The following is a 21,224-nucleotide window of genomic DNA, read 5'->3' on the forward strand; positions in this document are numbered from 1 at the left end:
AGGATAGACATACATAGACATGTATTTCTTTTTCTGTACTGGTCAGTGACTGTAATAAAGCGATTGATTGATTGATTGATTGATTGATTGATTGATTGATTGATATAGCCATGTACGCTGCTCTGGGCTCCTTGGGGTACAAATGTAACAACAAATAAGGTGTTGTTGCCACTGAAACCAACTAACAGGCTGCTTCTCCAAAATGTCATTTGTTCTCCTGCTAACACTACAGATTCCACTTTACATGATTAGTGCTAATTTAAAAATCTATATTCTGGTACAATACTTTTTTAAAAATGTTGCGTATTACATATATTCAGATCTTAAATAAAAAAATTAAGATGCAAAGAAAATGTACTTTTCTATGGAAAATGATTCCAGCTACAATAGATACTTCAGTTCCAAAAGTACAGCAAATCAATTATCTTTTATTCACGACTTGATGCTTGAAAAGAATCTCTTACCAGCATCCATATTGTGACTTTAAATTGGCACACGTGTTTTAGACCTTTATCTGCCCCAATGGAATCCCACTGAAAAGAAAACAGAATATTCTACATGCTTGTTGCATTACCAATCCTGATGTTTTTCATGATAAAAATTAGGGTTGTCAAGAAATCAAAATGTTCATAAAATAAACAAGCAAACCCATAATTCTCAGTCTCAGTAGCCATCCCCACCAATAACTCAGTTAAAGCTTGTATTGACTGATTAATTGATTAAATTGATCAAAGCCTGCAGTCTTAATAAGCCTATACTTAAGCATATAAGACTAAGGTTGCCAGCTCTGATAGAAACTATTCCTGAAGAGTCCCCCCACCACACACAAATTTTTTTTCACAATACTGAAGCATTAAATTCTACAGGATTTCTTTCAATAGTGACCTGGAGACATTGGGCCAATCGTGAAGGGTTGGCAACCCTAATTAAAGAATTTCTTGTTGCTTTATTACCAGAGTGATGTCATTCTTTTAACACAATACATTCAAAGTGTAGAGGTCATTCCACCAACTGATGCACATTGTGGAACTCAATGTGGGGTAATGGACAAAATGTTGGACACCGGAGACACCATATAGACCTGCACAGGTGGTGAGGAGGTTGGACTCGTGCTGTTGATCCCATCCTCTCACCATGCTTGGTCTCTACAGGTTTGAGGCTTCAGCTGCCCAGAAGCATACATGTATATACCCCTTTGGTATACTGGCTCCAAATGAATAATCTATACCCCATCCCAAATTATGGATAGAGATAGGTCTCATAAGCAAACAGAACACTGAATGCATAGAAGTCTGGGTAGGGCCAGCAGATATGATCTTGACCTCCTCACCAAACATACAAGTCTGCAGAGGGTGTCATGAAATTCACTAGGCAGCCCTGCCTTTGAGTCAACCAATGTGTCTCAATAGAACCTACTTCACAGAAATGTTGTGAAGATAAACTGGGAAAACCCAATTTATGCCACTTACATTTTTGGACGAAGAGTAAGATAGAAATGTGATTTTAAAAGAAGTTAAAATGAGGCTGTTCTGCCTTACAGAATCATTTGCTCCTTATTTCAGACTTCTTGGTTGCAAGTAGTTCCATTTTACTTTTAGGAAACACTCATCAGAATAAACCAGAATTCAAAAGAGTGTTCCTTAATCTACATAACTCTGATCTCCCTCTTGTAGAACACATTTAGATTGTTGTGATAAAGAAAAATAGAAAGCACAATGGCTTTTACACTTCTGACCTTTCTTAGGCTAGTGATTGATTGCAGACAAAATGCACCCTGTTGACTTCCTTAAATTGCTATACGATCAAGAATTTTGAAATGTACCAACTCAGTGAAAGCGATCTGGAGCTGATCAGTGCTCTACATGAGTAGTTTTTGTGATGAAATTCTGCTAGAAACCTTTAAGAGCACTAAAAAAACAAGCTGTCCTGCTAAGGACTAATCTATCTACTTTCCTTGCACTAATCTTAATTGAAAATTACCATCCTCAAAAGTTAGCCCACTTCAGCCTCACATGTCTGCCAACTTGAATTAGCGTGGATGACATCATCACAAACGACATCATTGAGGTCTCTGAGGAGATTCTCACGATCCACCAAAAGTGTGCTAAGGGAGCCTTGCCTGCTTTTGGAGGATCGTGTGCTACCACGGGAGCCGTGCGGCTCCCGGCAGCAAACCCTCCTCATCCCCCCTCCCCTTAGACGAGGTTAGCGAAGCGAGCGCTCCGCTAACCCCGTCTATTTGATTGTGTATTGCCGCAGCACGGCTTTGTGCCGTGGCAACACATGAGGAGACCCCTGCTGGGAGGCTGTAACAAGCCTCCCCACCCTGGGGGTCTCTCCAGTATGCCCCCCACACTTGTGTGGGGCATCCTGGAACTTCTGGGGGCCGCACGGCACCCGATCCCCGCAGCCCCTGCAGGCTCAGTGATGGAGCCAGCGGTTGTGTGGGCAGCCAATCCGGCCGCCCAGGGCTGTCTGGGGATTGTCTGCGGGGAGAGAGGGCTAAGCCCACTCTCCCTGCAAACCTCCTTAAGGCGGGTCTCACTGATCATGAGACTCGCCTCTATCTGTCACTCACAACTGCACCAAATTTGGTTCAAATCGGTTAGGCATCCCCAAGTTAGCCTACTTGTGCCTCAAGCATTTATGTGTCTGCCATCTTGAATCAGGGTGGATGACATCATTACAAACTATGCAGCATGGCATTGATTATGCCCCCTCTCCTTTCTCTGTTCTCTCGCATATCGATATCTAAATTGTAAGACTCTCAGGGCAGGGACTTGTCCTCTCATTCTTTGTAAAGAACCATGTGCATAGATGCTATTATATAATATATCATTGCCTCCGTTCTGTCTCTGCAGACAGAACAGAGGCTGTTTTCTTTTTTCTTTCGGGATTTTTGTCTGATCTGAGGTGCCCCTAAGGAATTGCAAGAGCCAAATCGCATTCCAAGGCCTGAAGATGCTACAGGAATATTAAAAACAAGGATAACAAGCAGCTATATTGCTCCTGCTTATTTATTTATATCCTCAGCAGAGCAGAAGAGATGCTTCCAAGTCAAGTTAATAACAATTTATGAGGTTTTAATATATATTACAAAGAAGCAAGCACCCTATAGCAGGAGGCTGTTCAATGGGAATGTGTGGCTATTACAGTCCCTGAATCTGGGAGATGAATTAAACATCACATTAATTCTTTTTGCCTCCAAAGCATCTCCAGCTCATTAGAAACAGTTTCTTAATCCAGTCTTGGCTTTCCCTTTGAAAATATAAAAAACTAAAAATGGTGTTGCATTAGGGATTAGGCTGAACAAAATTGCTCTGTATACACATTATAAAGACAGAATTCCTAATTCAGAAGTTCTCAAACCTGGGTCCCCAGTTGTTGGACTACAAATCCCATTATCCTGCCATTGTGGCTGGGGATGATGGGAATTGCTTTTTACAGCATCTGGGGAACCAAGGCTAAGAACACCTGGACTAATGCATGAATATTTACAAGTGCAGCCAGAAAGGGTGTGTGTGTGTGTGTTTTAAAATCAAGGCTGGCATCTGAAGATACGTTTACAGTATTCAGAGTATATAACTGATTGCAAAGTGAAAAATATTTTTATTCTTTATTATTAGATGCTTTAGGCAGTTTGCATATTAAACTAAAGGATATTTCAAAATCTAAATGGTATTTTATGTGCAGGTACAAACTTCTGTAACTCCTTCAATATCAATGTGAAACTGGCCGACATCCTACCTAATGGTTTTCCATGAAATGTGCTGGTGCTGCAGACAAGTTCCAGGTTAACCTAGCACTGGGGCTTAAGGAAGTCGGCAAATTTTGATGACCTCCCCTTCTCCTGGAAGCCCTCTTTGTCTCCTGAGGTCCCAGGGACATATTTATGGGGGACACAGAGGGCTTCTAGAATGTGGATGCAACAGAGTCTTGTGGCAGCTTGAACATGAAGTCTAACCCATTTATTGTAGGTGATGTTTTTTGTGAACAATAAATGTGTTCATTTTTAAGGTGCCACAAGACACTTGTTTTTTGCTGCTAATAATTAACATCCCTCTTTAAATGTAGAATATGATATTATCATCTCCTACAGAAGAAAATGGTGTGCTCAGAATTAATATGAAGCAGAAAGCAGACTTGCTTAGAGTACACTGTCTGCCACTATCCCTAGTCTACTTCTATAACTGTAAGCCTGAGCACAGGTTTATGGGTTTATTTAGAGTGTCATACCGTTCCAGATAAATCCTGGCTGGTATCCAAATAGCAGTAGTCACAGCATGCACAGTGGAATCCCCCTCCCACAATCACATTCTATGTGTAAACAAGTTAGGCAATCTGAAGGGGATGTCAAATTAGAGGCTCTTTCTTCCATTTGTAATGGGAAGTGAATGCGAGTCACTACGTGAGACCAAAAGTGTATAGGGCAATATCTAAAGTTATGAAGCATCCTCTTCTGCCAGACCCAAAGGCAAGCTTTTCTAAACAAGAGGGTTTGTTGTGGCAGGATTGATCAGCTCATGCACTTTATTTAATCCAGAGGAAGCATGAGCTGTATACACGTGCGCCGTGTGCGTGAATGTGGAAACCACCTACAGCGGCAGCCTCAGCAGGAGAAGGGGAAGGAGGGGGACAGAAAAGGGCTAGAAGTGGGCAGGGGTGGATGAGAGAGAGCAACCTCTCCCACGCACACCCAGAGAAGGTAATCACACTGATCTCAGCAAGGGGAAGGGAGGGAGGAACAGAGACAGCACTTGAGGCGACCATGGCAGCAGTGGCTGAGAGGCCATAAGTGGAGTTATGCATTCAGTACAGGAAAACCAGATGTTTGTTTGTTTTTATCTACTTATAGTGGATTGGGAAGCCATTTGTGCCAGAAAAACTTGGATTTCAACGTGTGTGATGTATTCAAACAGCAACTTCCTCCGTTGAAATCAGTGCTGAACGTGTTTGAAATTGGCATTTAGAAGTGCTCAATACCCCCTTGGCAATTTTTTTCTGGGCTCTTCACTGAATTTATTGCATAAGGACTTTATCACTTTCTTTATTGTGACTGCCAGACCTGAGATCATCCTTCACTAGAAGTCTATACTGGCCTGGTCTATAAACTCAAGGATTGTGGCTTATTGTTTTGTCAGAAAAGCTTATGCACCAACTCAGAATTTCTAAGGGATGGAAAAAAACCAGAAAAGTTTTACTTCACCTGGTACCCATTTATTACTTACATTAACTCATATTAACAAGTTCTTATCAGCCCCTTTGGAATGATTTGCTAGGCTAATCTAGGTGACACCCAACTATTGGTACTATCTTTCTCAAGCTACAACATGCTTGGTTTCTCTCTTTTGTTATATTAGAGATTTGTACAATATAGGCAAACCTCCTTACTTGTGGGGGTTCCATTCCTTGCCTACTACCGTGAGTAACAAGGCATTATGCCTGTGAGAAAAGGGGGGTTAGGTTCCAGAATGGAAACAAGAAACTGTTAAAAACAGCTCCCCCCAAAAAAGCAAAAAATAATGTAAACTGTTTACTGCACTGTGCTCCCATGTGCTTAGGAATGCTCTCAAAAAGGGGGTGGGTTTTTCTTTTTAAAGAAATGAGCCACAAAATGGCTCCTCCTCACAAAATGGTGACAAGAGGTTACCTCCACGGTTACTTCCAGCCCTCTAGAAACTATGTATATGTGGGTTTTAACCCTTTAGTATCCACATATAATGAAAACAGGTGTCAATTAGACACCCACGAATATCTGGAACCACAGATAACGGTTCTGCGAATAACGAGGTTGTAAAAAAAAAGAATGTAATACTAACTCTCAATTTCCGTAAATGTTTGTTTTTTAAGAAGTGTACGGCATACTGTATAGGACTAGACACTGTACCACGGATGGAAGAAAATTCCTCCAGTGAAGGACATATAGGTACTGAGCTGCCAAAAAAAAAAAAAAAAAGTAAAAGCTGAGAGTCTGCTCCATCATCATGTTTATCCATAACCCATACCCATGTTTTACAGAAGCATTTTAAAAGCCAGTACTACAGTAAAAAAAGAAAGCCAGGTTCAAAGCAACGAGAAAACTATGACCTTAGGAGACCATGGGAGAATTATAATCTTGTAACATGTCAGCTGAAAATTAGCATACTTTTCAAAGTACTTCAATATTTCAACCAAACTCAAGCCACCCCAACTTTCTAGCTGGTGCAATGAGTGCAGGGCAGTTGTTTACAGAGCATGTTAGTGCTTCACTCAACCATCTTCTTTAGTGACAATGGAATCAAGTTCATTCCAAGGAAGTGAGAGCTCCCTCCTCAAAGCTATGCCTGAAAGTTCCCTTAATATGACTCAAATAACTAGAGTTAAAGTGAGTTTGTGCCAAAACACTCAACGGAGATCAACAAATTTGCTTTGCTAGTAGTGCTTCTGATTCTTAGGAGTATATTCTCAAATAAACTTCAGTAGAAAGTTGGACAAATAAAGGTCAGGATCCTGAGCAAATCAATCCCCTCTTGCAGTTAACAGACATGTCTGCCAGCTCCTTTTTGTGGAAAATGTTCTTGGCAGCGACTATGCCAAAATTTGATAAATGGTAACAGTGACATGCTATGTTTTGGGCACCAGCTACAGCATTTTGCTCAGCATGCCAAGCCTTTTCATGTGTTTAATTGAGGCTGTCAGTAAAATAAGGTCTTTCTGAAAGCAAAAGCTTTCTGTTTAAAAAAAAATCAGCAAAATCATTGTGAGAGTTTTGTTTTCTTTAAAGTTTCTGACCCATTCCACCACCCACCCACTATTAGGCTGAGTCAACAACATGCTTAGTATTTAATTTAAATACACATGCAACTCTCAGTAAGGCGCTCCCACATTAGCCATCATTTTCTTTCTGGTTTTGTGCAAATTCAGAAGCTCATGGTATCAACCTCCTGAAATTGTCACTTCAAAATACAGGTAGGAGAAACTAGATCTTTGTTCCCCCACATGCACACACAAAAACAAACCTTGCAACGTGGGGAGAGAGTTAGGCCAAACCTTCTTTTTACATGAGCAGACATTTAAAAACATATTTATCTATGCATCATGAAATGGCACATTCCTATGTCACTTCAATAAAGCAATAAATGGAGGGATAACAAGCTTTCATGAAAGTTCTAAAAACAATCTTACTCCCCATACTTACACCAAGCAGGCTTCTGCACTAATTCCTAGCATGTTCTTATACTCTGTACACACACCAAGGAATGGATCTCACATGATTTTCACAGCGCTGACTGCGAATCAGCTCTTGCATTCTGAGAAAAACTTGTCCCTTTCCATTACTCTACTGCTTTTGTGGCAACTGGCAAAGGGGTGTGTGTTCTTCTTGGAATGAAGGAGCTGGCTGGCAGGCAGCACTGTGAAAATCGTGCAAGGTTCCTGCTTGGCGTGTGTGCAGAAGAAGCTAAGATCACATTAGGAAGCAGTGTGGAAGCCTGAAGCAACATTCTTATGGGGAGTAAAAATGCACATTGAAGTTGTGTGAAAGCTTTGGATATCCCTTACTTTATTGCTGTAAAGCAGGAATGTCCCAAGATTTTTTGGTTTTTTTAATATAAGTCATCTCTTAGTAATATGAAACAGACAGATGATTAGTTACAAGTTAAATAGGAATCTAAAATATCTATCCTATGCATTTAGCTTGAGAATGCTCCCCATTCATAAGAGTCAGTGTGGAAAACCATTTTACCTTCTCTCATTCATCGTTACCATAACCCTATGTTATGGCCTATTATTCATTCTATTTCTACAGATTAATGCAAAATTCTCCAAATTCATCTCTACTCTAAATTCTAATACACTACTCTTGTGTGAGAACTTACATGTTTTTGTTATGAGGGAATGGCTTTACCACAGTATTTCTTTCTCATCCAGATACAGGAAGGATGTATTTTAGCAAGATGCTGGAATACTAAACAATATCCACATCCTCATTTCTGAATGTAGAACTGAATGTATTGGGGGGGGGGGGGAATCATGTGGAAATGTGCCAGAGAGATCATTTCCATCAATTAGGCCCCTCAACTGTAATTTATATTGCGCAGGAGTGGGGCTCAGACCCAGAAAACAAAAAAAGTATACCTTTTGGTAGATCCGTCTGCCAGTGGATACCTCAGCTCAGATTTTTACAGTCTAAAAAAGAAGAAGAAGGCAAATCTTAGGTTAGAAACTAAAAATGCTCATACAATTCACTTTTCAGTTTTGCTGAGACAGCACATAAGCGATTAAGGGAAAATATAGCTATACTAAAAGAACATCCCAACCTTATGCTGGCACTACAGATGCTTCGTATCAACGTGCCAACTTTTCATGCTATTTTCATCTAGCTGAATGTTGTAACTAACAAACACGAAGACCCCAATCTTCGTCTGCAGTGCTACTTTACCAACAAGAGGGTATCATTTCATGCAAATTCTCTGGTCAGGTTCTAGTTCACTATTTAACAAAAATGGAATTGTGAAGGAAAACCTCAAATTTTGCAGTTAGCATAATATTAATATGACGTTCAAAACTCCTGAATCTGGACCTCCTTCTTTCCAATTATGGGCTCTACCTCTAAACTATGGTCTTTCCCCAACACAAGAACAGAGTCGCTGCACAATGCTACTGCTATATTTTCACTCATATTCTCAAGAATGGAAACTTTATTGTTTAAAAAAATCCCCTTTGAATTTGGCACAATCCAGATAATGTGGTTCTGGGTTCAAAAGCAAAATACAGAGTAGGAAAATGCACCATTTAGTCACATAATCAATTTTGGTTTTTTCAGTGATCTCAGAGGCTCCAGCAATTATTAAGAATCACAACATTGACTCAGTCAGCCTGAAGCCGACACCCACTGCAAAACTGAGAAGAGTCTTGCTGTAATAAATACTGTCAATGCCAGTGTTTCTGATTCACTACAAAACAATTAAAGTATGTTGGCTTTAAAAAAAAACAAAAAACAAATGTACTAATTGAATGGCAGGTGTTTTTGAAAGACACACCCTGCCATATTACTTTCTTGCATTTATCTTCTTGCCTACACAAAACATCAGTCATTAACATTATGAGTTATATGTGAATTTGGAGGGGAGAAGAAGATGCAAAGGCAGCTACGTTTCTAATTTTTAATTTATCAGAGCAGAGGAGATTATGTGACCACTTGGCTGAGGCTATCAAAGAAAGATAATCCTCAGTGCAGTACTTTTTAATATAAATAGCAAAAAGCAGCCCAAGTCTGCTTGCTTCTTGCTGTGTATACAGATGAGAATCACAAAATGGTTTGTTGCAACAACAAAATTTATGAGTGGAGGATATTTCCTAAGGGCCTTTTCCAAGCCCTGGTGAGTCACTCTCCTTACGCGGTGAGACACTGATTCTGTGGTATGCACAGCTACGGAAGAGTTGGCCAGTACTTTGTAAAAGAAGTGCTGGAGCTCTACCTTTCTTGAAAATGCAGCCTTGTAGAACTGGAAATCTTGGTCCCTGATATATAATGTTAAAGGAACATTTATCATTGGTTCCATGCTAGTAAAATCTCTCACCTCAACTAACACTCTAAACTAAAATTTGATTTTATTTATATAGAATATTGCATTTTAGTCCTGCTGTTTAGAAGGACTAGAGAGAGCCAGCATGGTGTAGTGGTTAGAGTGCTGGACTAGGACCAGGGAGACCCAAGTTCAAATCTCCATTCAGCCATGAGACATGCTGGGTGACTCTGGGCCAGTCACTTCTCTCTCCTCCTAACCTACTTCACAGGGTTGTTGTGAGGAGAAACTTAAGTATGTAGTAGACTGCTCTTGGCTCCTTGGAGGAAGATCGGGACATAAAATGTAAAATAAATAAATTAAAAAAGGATTGACTTTTATTTCAGAGTTGCATACTTAAAATTAGAATCAGATGCAATAGTGAGTACTTGTATAACATTTATTTTATGGTTACAATTATTTCAGACTTTGATACATCCAACAGAGGCAGTTTGCAATGTAGTTTACCTAAACACTATTCATAGATAAGATTTTATTTTCCTTAAAAGTGGTTTTTTTAGGTTTCCGTGTTCTGAAGAATCGGTATGAAGAAAGTCCATAGCCACAACATATGCCTCTTTACATGTGGAGATAGTACAAATAAATGTTTTATTAGGCCACAAATCTAACATGAGTAAAAGCACTCAATGTGAAGTTTTACAGCTCTTCCAGTTCAATTTCTCTGTGATCAAATTAGCTCCTAAGAGCCTTTTGCTGGTTTAATTAACTGCAGAATGCAGGCAGTTCCGTGAACCCTGTCCAAGGGCTTGAATTGCACTGGTCACTCTCCAGTCTCAGCAACTGATTATTTAACTGCCTCCAGCCCTAGTCAGACCTTACATTGTACATATATACTACGGACACGTGCACAAAGCATTTCGACGTCTCTATGTCGAGGCGCCGAAATGCTTTGAGCTGCCCCCACAGAATTATTTCGGTGGGGGCAAGCGGGTGCTTTAAAAGGAGGGAGGCAGATCTTACCTGCCCCTCCATGCCCCCTGTGCCACCCTCCACCGCCCCAGCACGGCACTGTTGGATTAAATGGCCTGCATGCGGCTGCAGGGCTCCTCCCAGCAGCTCGCAGGCAGCGTCAGCACAGAAATGGCATCTGAGCATGTGTGGATGCCATCTCGAGTGGCATTTAAAAAGCATGGCATTAAACAAAAATCCCCCTTTTCTGCAGCCAGATCTGGATTGGCTATTTCCACTTGGGGGTGGGGGACCACACACACACACACACATACACACACACACACACACACACACACACACCAATGACATGACTAATGTCATGTGTAATATGTCTTTAAGGAAGGCATCTTGATAGCTGTAGGCCAAATCCCAACTGAAGGATTACTTACTTTCCTGAAATATCTTAGATGGACCAAAAAAAAAAAAAAAGGACAATGATCAAGCAGTCAAATGACACTGGCCGATATTCAGACTAACAAAGTGTGTGTGCAAGTAATGTAGCATGAACTACAGAAAACAAGCCATTTTCTGCAATCTCTCTTCCCTTTGAAGCCAACTGTGACTCCTGAAAATATGTTCCTGTGGGCAGCACAGCCCTCAGGGATGTATTTTTGTAAGTCAAAGCATCTTCAGAGGGAAGACGAAATGGACACAAATGTGCATACACTACTCACCAGCACACATGCAGCATTGCTACCTGCATGCTTCTAGATATTAATTAATCCTAGATATTAATTCTAGATATTGACCACCGTTTTAAGGAGTTTGAATGAGAGAGAGAGAGAGAGAGAGAGAGAGAGAGAGAGAGAGAGAGAGAGAGAATGAATCACCAATATAAGGTTTTACCCATATAATCTATGTTTCTTGATATAGCTATTAATTCGTGAATTCTCTCTGGTCATAACCATTTACTAAATGAATCAGAGGAGCTGATCCAATACACATTAGCCTTAAAGAAAGCTGTAAAAACTGTTCTTGGAAAGTATCACATTTAGCAGGTATTCTCTTAAAGCACAGAGGAGATAATCCATCTGTGTACACAGAGGGGTTTCCTTGTTGTTGGTTATGGGAAGAGAGATTATTTTTATATATTATATATATTTGAGAATGGATAATTGCCCTGAAAATCCAACCATATTTAATTTCAAAAGGGAGAATTTCTCAAACATGAAAGGATTAGTTAAAAGGCAGCTGAAGGGCACAGTTATGAGGGTCAAATCCCTTCAAGAAGCTTGGAGAATATTTTAAAAGCTATAATAGAGGATAATAAAAAAATGTATACCACAGATTAGAAAAGGCAGAAGCAAGCCCAAAAGGATGTAATTGTGGTTCGGCAGCAGAGCCAAAAAATGTCATGAAAGGCAAGAGGGGAGAAATTTAAGGGTGGTTGTCCCCCCCCACACACACACGAGGAAAATGGAAAAAGGCAATCCAAAAAAAGGCAATTCACTGGCAATCCAAAATGAAATCACAATAAAGAATTCAAGCCAAGGAAATCGAGCTGAGAAGCAAATGGCTAAGATGTAAAACTCTCAAAATATATTGAAGCAGGGGACCAACAACAGACCCTGAGAATGTGACACAAAAAGGTGGGGAAGATGTGGGGGAATTGGGGCATTTGCCACAGATGTTGAAGCAACACTGGAATTCCTTCAGAGCAATACCCATCTTTAGCCTCGGAAGCTCGTGGTTAGCAGTTTTTCCCTTTGGTTACCCTATTGGTCAAACTGAACCCAGTGGCTACCAACTCGCATAATATGGAATATGTACGCAACAGAGTGTTGTGGGAGCTTGAACATGAAGTCTAACAAATTTATTGTATCTGATATTTTTGTGGTCTTATGTTACAATACATGTGTTTGTTTTTAAGGTAGCAGAAAACACCGTTTTTGCTGTTAATGATTAACACCCCTCTTTAAAGGCAGAATGTGACATTATCATCATCTCCTACAGACAGTAAATGCTTTGCTTAGCCTTAATACAGAGCAGGAAACATCGTGTACAGGAGCAGACTTGCTTAGAGTACAGTGGCTACCTCTATCCCTAGTCCCCTTCTACGACTGTAAACTTGAGCCCAGGTTTATAGGTCTATTTTGATTGTCATACCATGTGCAGTTACTGCAGGCATTTCAAGAAATCCTGGCTGGTATCCAAACAGCAATTTTAGTTACAGTAGGCACAGTGGAATTTTTTTTTCCTTTGAGCATCAGACTGCCTTGCCACATCACAAACTGCTTTTGAAAGTTCACTGTCTTGATATCCTAACAAAGCAACAAGAGAAGCAGCGGTGTTTCTGAAAAGTTCAACTAACCCAGCGCCACTGCAGACTCAGTGGTGGGGGCAAATTCTGGCAACCTTCCCTTCCTCAGGCAGTGCTCTGTGCCAGCCCAAAATATATATGTCTCTGAGCGTTGCTCAGCTTACAGTCACATATTTTTGGGTGACCCAGAGGGCTTCCAGGAGAAGAGGAGGTTGTTGAAATTCATCCTCTGTCTGTCTGTCTCTCTCATGCGCACACACACACACACACACACACACACACGTGCAATATTAGACTGGAACTCTTCAGAAGCACCAGTTCTTCTCCTGTTGCACTGGTGCTTCCTTAGTCAAGACATCAGCCACCCAATTTCAAAGAAGGTTAGTAAGCAGTCACTTCTTTGAGAAATACAAAGACAAAGACCTCTTAGCTGTGTTGTTCTTTGGATTCCAGCCGCTCAATAATAATAAAATGGCAATGCTAATAAATACAATTCTATCAGTTTTTAACTTCTAAAATGCTAGGCTCAATATGCTGAGCCCTTTCTCACAAGCAGTGAGAAAGGGCTACAGGGTTTGCAGGGAGGAAGTCCTAAAGAGCTTACCTCCCCGCAGACGACTATTCCTCTTTCCCTGGGCAGGTGGACTGCCCACCCTGACAGGCACTGGCTACTGCCGGCAGCTCTGAACTGCAACGTGCGCATGCTCAAAAGGCTTTCTGAAGCCTTTTGCAGCCAAGAGGGGGAAGGGGCGGCAGGGAGGTATCCTGCTGCTCCAAATGCTTCCTAAAAAACGCACGCCGGTGGGGGGAAAGTGGTGGGAGGGGTAAGTACACCCTCCCCCCACCCTTAAAGGAACCCCCACGGCAGCATGCAAAACTCGAACCGCCCCAAGAACAGACTGGTCCGGAGGCCTGTAGAATGGCCTCCGGACCGGTCTGTGCACATCAATCGTACATCATGGGGATCCCCCCTCCCCTCCCAGAGTCTGCTAGCTGTAGCTGTTTGCAGCCGCGGCTGACAGATGATTGTGAAAACGAGGTTAAAGAAACGCTTGCTCCCTTCACCTCATTTAAAAGGGAGGCTTCATTGGCGAGTTTGCCACCATGGTACCACCCGGACCAGCCCCGATCCCAGTGGTGCACATGGGCGTGCATAACCAGGCTGGGGTCCCTTAGCCCAGTTTTGCATGTGTGTGTGAACAGCCTCACTGTTTTGCTTAATAAATGATTCTTTTACATCACTAAGTATCCTGAAATAAAATTCTACTTTTGACCCAGGGAAGCATATCATATAGGCCTTACAGAAGTAAAGTGGAAGTAATAAACATCCATGTACAGTAATGCTTACCATATTCATGTGTATGTCCCCATTATTTGTGCTGTTTATTCATAGTATTTTTTGTAACAGATCTAAAGTCTAAACAAAAGGTTAAGTGACTTTTGGCTTTTCATACTGTATTAATACTGAAGGCTTAATTTTTAATTACTGGATTTAATAAGAAAAATAAATTTTAATATGAATAAACTGTTCAATTATCTTGCATAGCAAGAAGAGCCTTCTAATTAAAAATAATAGTATAACAGATAAAGTGGATTATGATTATTGACTTGCCTAGCATTCCTATTCATGCAAAATATCCAGGATATCTAGAAATGCACAATTTTTCTTGTGCATGAACCCAAATACACAACATACAGGTGAACCACATTATCTGTGGGGTTTCTGTTCCCAGCTACAACTGCGGATAACAAAACCATGGATTGTGGCATTGAGGCAATGGGAATGAGGGGTCAGGTTCCTGGAGGCTTAAAAAAAGGCTAAAAACAGCTATGAGAAAGAAGAGAAACCAAGCACCATACCATGCTCTTTGGGTCTTCAGATGTCCAGCAATGCCCCCCCCCCAATTCTTCCATTTGTTGGCAAAAAATCTCAATTTTTTTTTAAACAGCCACAACATGGTTCCTTTCATCAAAATGGAAATCACCTTGGAAGTAATTTCCAGCCACCACGACATATGTGGAAATTAGCCATATTTTAACCATGGACACGGAGTTCGGGTGTCAATTGCCTGACCATACATACGCAGAACAGCAAATGCCGGTGCCACGTATAATGAGGTTTGCCTGTACATGTGATTAGGAAACTGCCATAAAACCAATGTAGCTATTTCCCAACAGCGGTTTGTGTATCCCAGGCACCTGAGGGCTTTCACTGGAGTACCCTATAGTTCCCTGTAGCCCAGCCTCTTTGTTCTACGTAAAATGCAAGATTTTAAAAAGTTTTTGCAGCAGGACTCTTTCTTAATTAATTAATTAATTTATTTATTTAAGTTGAAGGTACTTGAAGTTCTCTGAGATCTTGGAAGGGGTACACTACCCATCAAAGTTTGTAAACCACTATCTTGGATAATTATAGATTTTGGTCTGATTGTAGCAGACAAGCACTCCTCAGTCTGCCTTGAACATATCACCATCTCTCAGCCTACTATTATAAAACAGAACAGTGGCCTACCTCATGGGGTTAAGGGGACAAATGAAAGAAATGAGTAAGTGAAGATTTGGGGGATATAATAGCATACGAGGCTATTCGCACCATGGGATGAAATTGGGCTAGCAGAGGCTAGCCCGATTTCGCCTCATTGTGTGAACCACCAGGCTCAGCTGCGAGCCCAGTGGTTCCTAGGTGGGTAGCCCACCTAACTACCCCTACCCTAAAACCAGGTTTGCAGAGCGAGCACTCCGCAAACCTGGTTTTACAGATCGTGAGTAGCTGCGGCACGGCTCCGCACCACGGTTACTCCTGAGTAGACATCCGGAGGGAAGGCAAAAGTCACCTCCCAGCTCTGGGGGTCTCCCCAGTATGCCCCGCTCGCTCCCCAGCCCCCGATGGCTCCGTCACGAAGCCGGCAATCGTGTGGGCGGCCGATCCGGCCGCCCAGGGCTCCTGCCCTGATTGTCTGCGGGGAGAGAGGGCTTAACTCTCCCCGCAGCTCCACTGATCGTGAGACCCGGCTCTATGTGCTTCAAACCACTAATTTACATTTTCACCAGCAAATAATGTCTTTTGTATGGTGTCTACAGTCCAGTGACAGAATATGCACATGTTATAGTTTATGGCAAAATGCCAGTGAGTTCATAGTGGAAAAAAGAAGCCCCGTGCTTGTACTTTGCACAACAGTTTATAATTGTATTTGCTTTTATTTGTAAGTAGATTTTTATCCCATCTTTCTAATTCAACAGAAGCACTCAAGGAAGCTAACAAATTAGATTTAAAATCTGTCAACAATTTTAACAACAAGAACTACTAGAGCAAATGAACAGATTGGCAGATTTAAAAATCCAGTACAGGCAAATCTCGCTATCCACAGATCCGACTTATCCGTGGTTGGGTAACTGACACCCAACCAGTGTTCCCTCTAACAGGGATTCCTAGATGTTGTAACTGCAAATCCCATAATCCCCAAGATGTGCTTGGGGATTATGGGAGTTGAAATACAACATCTGGGAATCTGTGTTAGAGGGAACACTGCACCCGACCTCTGCATATTGGGGGGGGGGGTTAAAGGGTTAATTTCAGTATACATGATGTCATCATTTTGAAAAAATGAGCCATTTTGCGGCTCATTTATGGGGGGGGGAATCTGCAATTTTCCGTCAAAAAATGGGGGACTGATTTGGGGGTGGGGCATTCCTGGACACCTGGAGACTAGGGATGTGCACAAACCTCTTTGGAGGTCCTTTTCTAGATCTCCGAACCAGACCAGTGGTCTGGTTGGTTTGGTGGCAGAGAGGTTCCCTTTAAGGAGCAGGGAGGGTGCTCTTGCACCACACCACACCACGTTCCCCCCACTGGCACTGTGTCCAAAATTGCTGGCGCAGGGCAGCAGTGTACCCTCTTGCCGTCCTGGTCAGCGTCAGACTGGAAGTGGCCAGTGCGTGTGTGCATGTCACACATACAAGCAAACACTGACTGGGGTGGCAAGAGGGCATGCTGCACCAGGAATTTTGGACACAGCACCAGCAGAGGAAACGTGGGGTGTGCGTATAAGAGCACCCTCCCTGCCCCTTAAAAGGTACCCCCACACACTGAACTGGCCATCTGCCAGTTCATGCACATCCCTACTTGAGATCCACAGAGCATGGTAGGTCACTTTATTTCACTATTTTTCACATTTTTGACCTCTCTTTTATGCCCATTTTCCAGCCTCCAGGAACAAAAACAAAAAAACATTCCCATTGCCACAAAGACCCATTATCCGTGGTTCCATTATCTGCAGTTGTAGTGCATAATGGAACCCCCATGGAAAATGGGGTTCACCTGCATCAGCTGTTTTAGTGCTTTATAAGTCACCACAATGTGTATACAGTAAGGATAAAATTAACAATTGATTATATGGGAATCAAATTATAAAACAAACAAACCTTCCACAAACAACTGTACATTAAAAATCAACCATGTGCCCCACAGACTTGAAATTTGGGTGGTAGGTGGCACCCATGGGGACCTACCCACCACACAAATCTGGTGCCCCTAGGACCTTTATAAATGATCTGAATCAATCCAAATCAAATCAAATCCAAATTGAATCTGGAGTGATTCTGTGGGGGGGACAGATTTAGAAACAAAACAAATCGGGGTGATTCGATCTGGGCAAAAACTGAATCAAAAAAATTGATTTGTGCACATCTCTACTCTGATCCATTAAATAACTGGGGATGAATCTTTGCTTTTATTAGATTCAAAATAGGATGGACTTGTCTTCCTGCAGCAGTGTTCCAGAATTTAAGAACTCCTCTCACTCTTTGACCTGCCTTGAGTGTAATAGGGTTTATGAGGTTGCCAAGATCCAGAGGGAGCGAACAGTATGTGCAGATAATGTACATCAAAATCTGTTCTTTCTGCCATTTATGATTTTTGGAGCTACTTCCAAAAGTTATCACCTTAATCTTTTCATAATTAATTGTTGCTTCATAATTTTGGCAGTTTAATTCCAAATTGGCCAATAAACTTCAAAGTCCTATTTCGGTATAGGAAAGGAGGACCATTATATCTGCATTTAATAAGATGGAAATTATTATTCTTCTTTTACTCTGACTGCCAGAAAGAAATATTTCTCAGATCCCATGAATTGAACTATATCATTAATGAAAAAAATTGGAAAGTAAAGTGGACAATACACATCCTTGTTTCACTCCTCTATTAGTTGTGATTTGATCAGTGAGAGAGCCTAAGGAAGACATGCCCACTTTCACTGAAGTGTTGGAGTAAAATGTTCTAATAAATTAAAACAATCACATATAGGCAGAAAAGGTAATCACTTTCCAGTCATGTTGAATGCCTGCAGCAACAAAAATGTTTTCAAGAGACCACACAATAAGATTAGGGATGGTGCCAAATGGATCTCTCAGGGCAGTGAGTTAGTTTGACATCCAGGTACCACAATGGGGAAAAACGCTCTTTTGCACATACTCACTAAATGTGCCTCAAATGGAGGTGGGACCTACAAAAGGCAGGATGCTACTATGATCCTTGCAAAATCCATTTTGAGTGCATTTTCCCCATGGGTGTGAGGAGGCAAGAGTAGGAAACAGTGGCCAGCATCCTGACTGATGCTGGACTTGTGCAAGTCCACGCATGAAAACCTTAGGGCTGCTAACTAATTAAAAAAAATTGACCTGGCCAGTTTGAGGGTGATTTTTATTCTGTTTTTCTGTTTTTCTTCCCCCTTTTCAGAAAAAAGGGGAAGGTGGTTCCACCCGCCAGTACACCTTACTTCAGTTGTATATCTCAGACCAATGAAAAGTTTTTGCAAAGACCTCTGTCCTTGAGCCAGTTACAAACCGCTGGGCTCCATTCTCAACTGCCTGGATTTTTTTATTTCAAGAACTGGCAACCCTAGTAGCCTTGCATACACACATTACTCTCAGTAATAAAGGCAAGAGAAAGTTCCATATGGGAAGAGAGAGGTTCATCTGCCATGGCCAGTAATGGGAGCCTCATGCACTCAGTGGGCTCAGACTAAAACCCGTAATGCAGCCACTTCAATTCTAGATACTTTACACCATTACATTTGCTGGAAATGCTCTCAAAACAATCCTGCCGTCTTTTTAACACTGTATCACAGGGCTTGATGAATCCCAGACGACAGAGGGCCATGTTGCCTAGATGAAGATATTCAAAATTATGTAATAAAACATTTATTTCTCCCAGGCAGCCCTGTTATATGAATATCAATACACTGAATATTCATATATCGCTTTTCAACAAAAGTTCCCAAAGCGGTTGACATAGATATAAATAGATAAATAAAATGGCTCCCTGTCCCCAAAGGGCTCTAAAAGAAAAACATAAGATAGTCATCAGCAACAACCACTGGAGGGATGCTGTGCTGGGGATGGATAGGGCCAGTTGCTCTCTCCCTGCTAAATAAAAATAATCACCACTTTTAAAAGGTGCCTCCTTGCTCAGTTAGCTGTTTCTGTTCTAGGTATGTTACTTCCAAAGGCAGGGCCATCCTTAGGGTGGGGCGACTGGGGCAATTGCCCCAAGCTCCATGCTGGCACAGGCCCAGCTCTGGACACACTGCAGTGCAGCCTGCCCTCTTCTCCCCCACCCCCCAGTCCCAGCCACTTATCTTTTCCCACAGCCCAGCCAGAGCCGATCTTTTGTGTCTATGCGCAGCTTGAAAGGCTCCCTGGCAAACTGCTAGAGCTCTTCTCTCCCCGCCTCTCAGCTCTTCAGTGGGTGGGCGGGGCTTCCAGAGAGGCAGGCCTCCCTGAAGCCTGAAGCTCAGGAAAGAAGTAAGCAGGCAGGCAGAGAATGTCGAGCACCAGAGCTCTCTGCAGACCCTCTGCCCAGCCAAGCCCAGGCTTTGTAATGGAGGTATGATGTGATTTCCTGCTTATCTCCCCCCCCCCACCGAATATTTAGTGATTTGCTTGCCATAGGGCTTTGGTATTGAGCAGAGATATAGGGGAGGGTGGGAGGAATATGTATATTTAAATTGAAGTGGATTGGACAAATTTTTGGTTGTTGTTTTTTAATCTAAAAAACCCCATCCCAAAAGTCCTATAAGTGGCTTGCTTCATGGCAGAAAATTACAAAAATATCTGGAACTGAAGCCCCCACTTAGACCATCATTCCACCCCCATGGGGAAGAATCTGCCCTTTGCCTTCATAAAAAAGAGTAAAATGCCCCCCCCTGCCCTAGCCTTTAGACCACCTGCCCTAGAATGACTTAGCATAGGGCTTTGGTATTGAGCAGAGATGTAGGGCAGAGTGGGAGTAATATGTATATTTAAATGGAAGTGGATTGGAAAAATTGTTGGGGTTTTTATATTTTAAAAAAACCCATCTAAAAACTCCTATAAGTTGCTTGTTTCATGGCAGAAAATTACAAAACCTTCTGGAACAAACAAACAACATTTATTTATTTATTTATTCATTCATTCATTCATTCATTCATTCATTCATTCATTCATTTATGCACTATGCTAGAGTAGTGAAGCATGTGTTTGTGCTTTTTATTATTTCTTTAGAAATGCATTATATGTCCAAGCAGGTTGGACATGTCCAAAAACCTCACTCACACTATTTACACTGTATGTCATCAATCAGTATGATTCTGTAATGATATGGAATGTTAAGGAGGCCCCACACATGCTGATTTGCCCCCAGCCCCGCACCCCTTAGGGACGGCCCTGTCCAAAGGGGATAGAAAGAATCCCATTTGCCTTCCTCCTACACTATGTCCATCACTGAGTCTAGTAATATTGTCAATTGTCCATTGCTTGGCTCCTGAATTTTTGTGCTGGCTACTAGATCCAAAGAAATTTGTCAAAGTCTGTATCAAAATGCCTACAAATATAAAAATCTAGTTCATTTTTGTTCTGTTTTGATCAGTGGCCAGCTAGATAGCACTGGAAAGCTCACAAACAGGGCACAAAGATGAGACCAGCACATGATTTTGAAGGATATACTGCACCTAATAATGGCAGTTCCATTTAGGTATTATGGTATTATGGTATTTAAGTATTATGGCCAATAGTCACTAATACACATATTCTGCGTGAATTAATCTAATCCCTTTTTAAAGTAATCTAAGATAGTAGTGATCACCAAATCTTGTAGTGTGAATTCCATAATGTGCATAATTCACACATCACATGTTCTGGAAAGAACTATAGCAGTAAGGGATTTTTGAAATACTTCTTTTTAGTGCTGCCATTTTAGTCTGTATTGTTTTTTATTTGTATTTTATGATGCAATTTGTTTTACCATTTTGTAAGCTGCCTTCGGGTTTTTTGTTTTAACAGAATATTTAAAAATAGACAACAACAGAAGTGGGAAAGTGACTGGGGAGATCATTTAAAGCAGAGACGCTGAAAGCAGGGGAAGGATTTAGCTTCCCCTCACCATTTTTCTGTTTCACACATGCCCTTCCTGA

General features: G+C 41.6%; 1 protein-coding gene across 20 annotated transcripts in view; it reads right to left on the reverse strand.

The window, feature by feature from the left end:
- LOC128339466 (microtubule-associated protein 2-like) overlaps positions 1-21,224 on the reverse strand; it is a 416,732-nt gene that overhangs the window by 320,780 nt on the left and 74,728 nt on the right. For all 20 annotated transcript variants that reach the window (XM_053283451.1, XM_053283447.1, XM_053283445.1 and 17 more), the window contains one exon: positions 8,116-8,166. The gene's annotated coding sequence lies outside the window, so the exon portion shown is untranslated. The remainder of the gene's footprint in view (positions 1-8,115; positions 8,167-21,224) is intronic.

Source organism: Hemicordylus capensis, chromosome 1 (assembly GCF_027244095.1).
Source record: "Hemicordylus capensis ecotype Gifberg chromosome 1, rHemCap1.1.pri, whole genome shotgun sequence".
Classification (NCBI taxonomy): Eukaryota; Metazoa; Chordata; class Lepidosauria; order Squamata; family Cordylidae; genus Hemicordylus; species Hemicordylus capensis.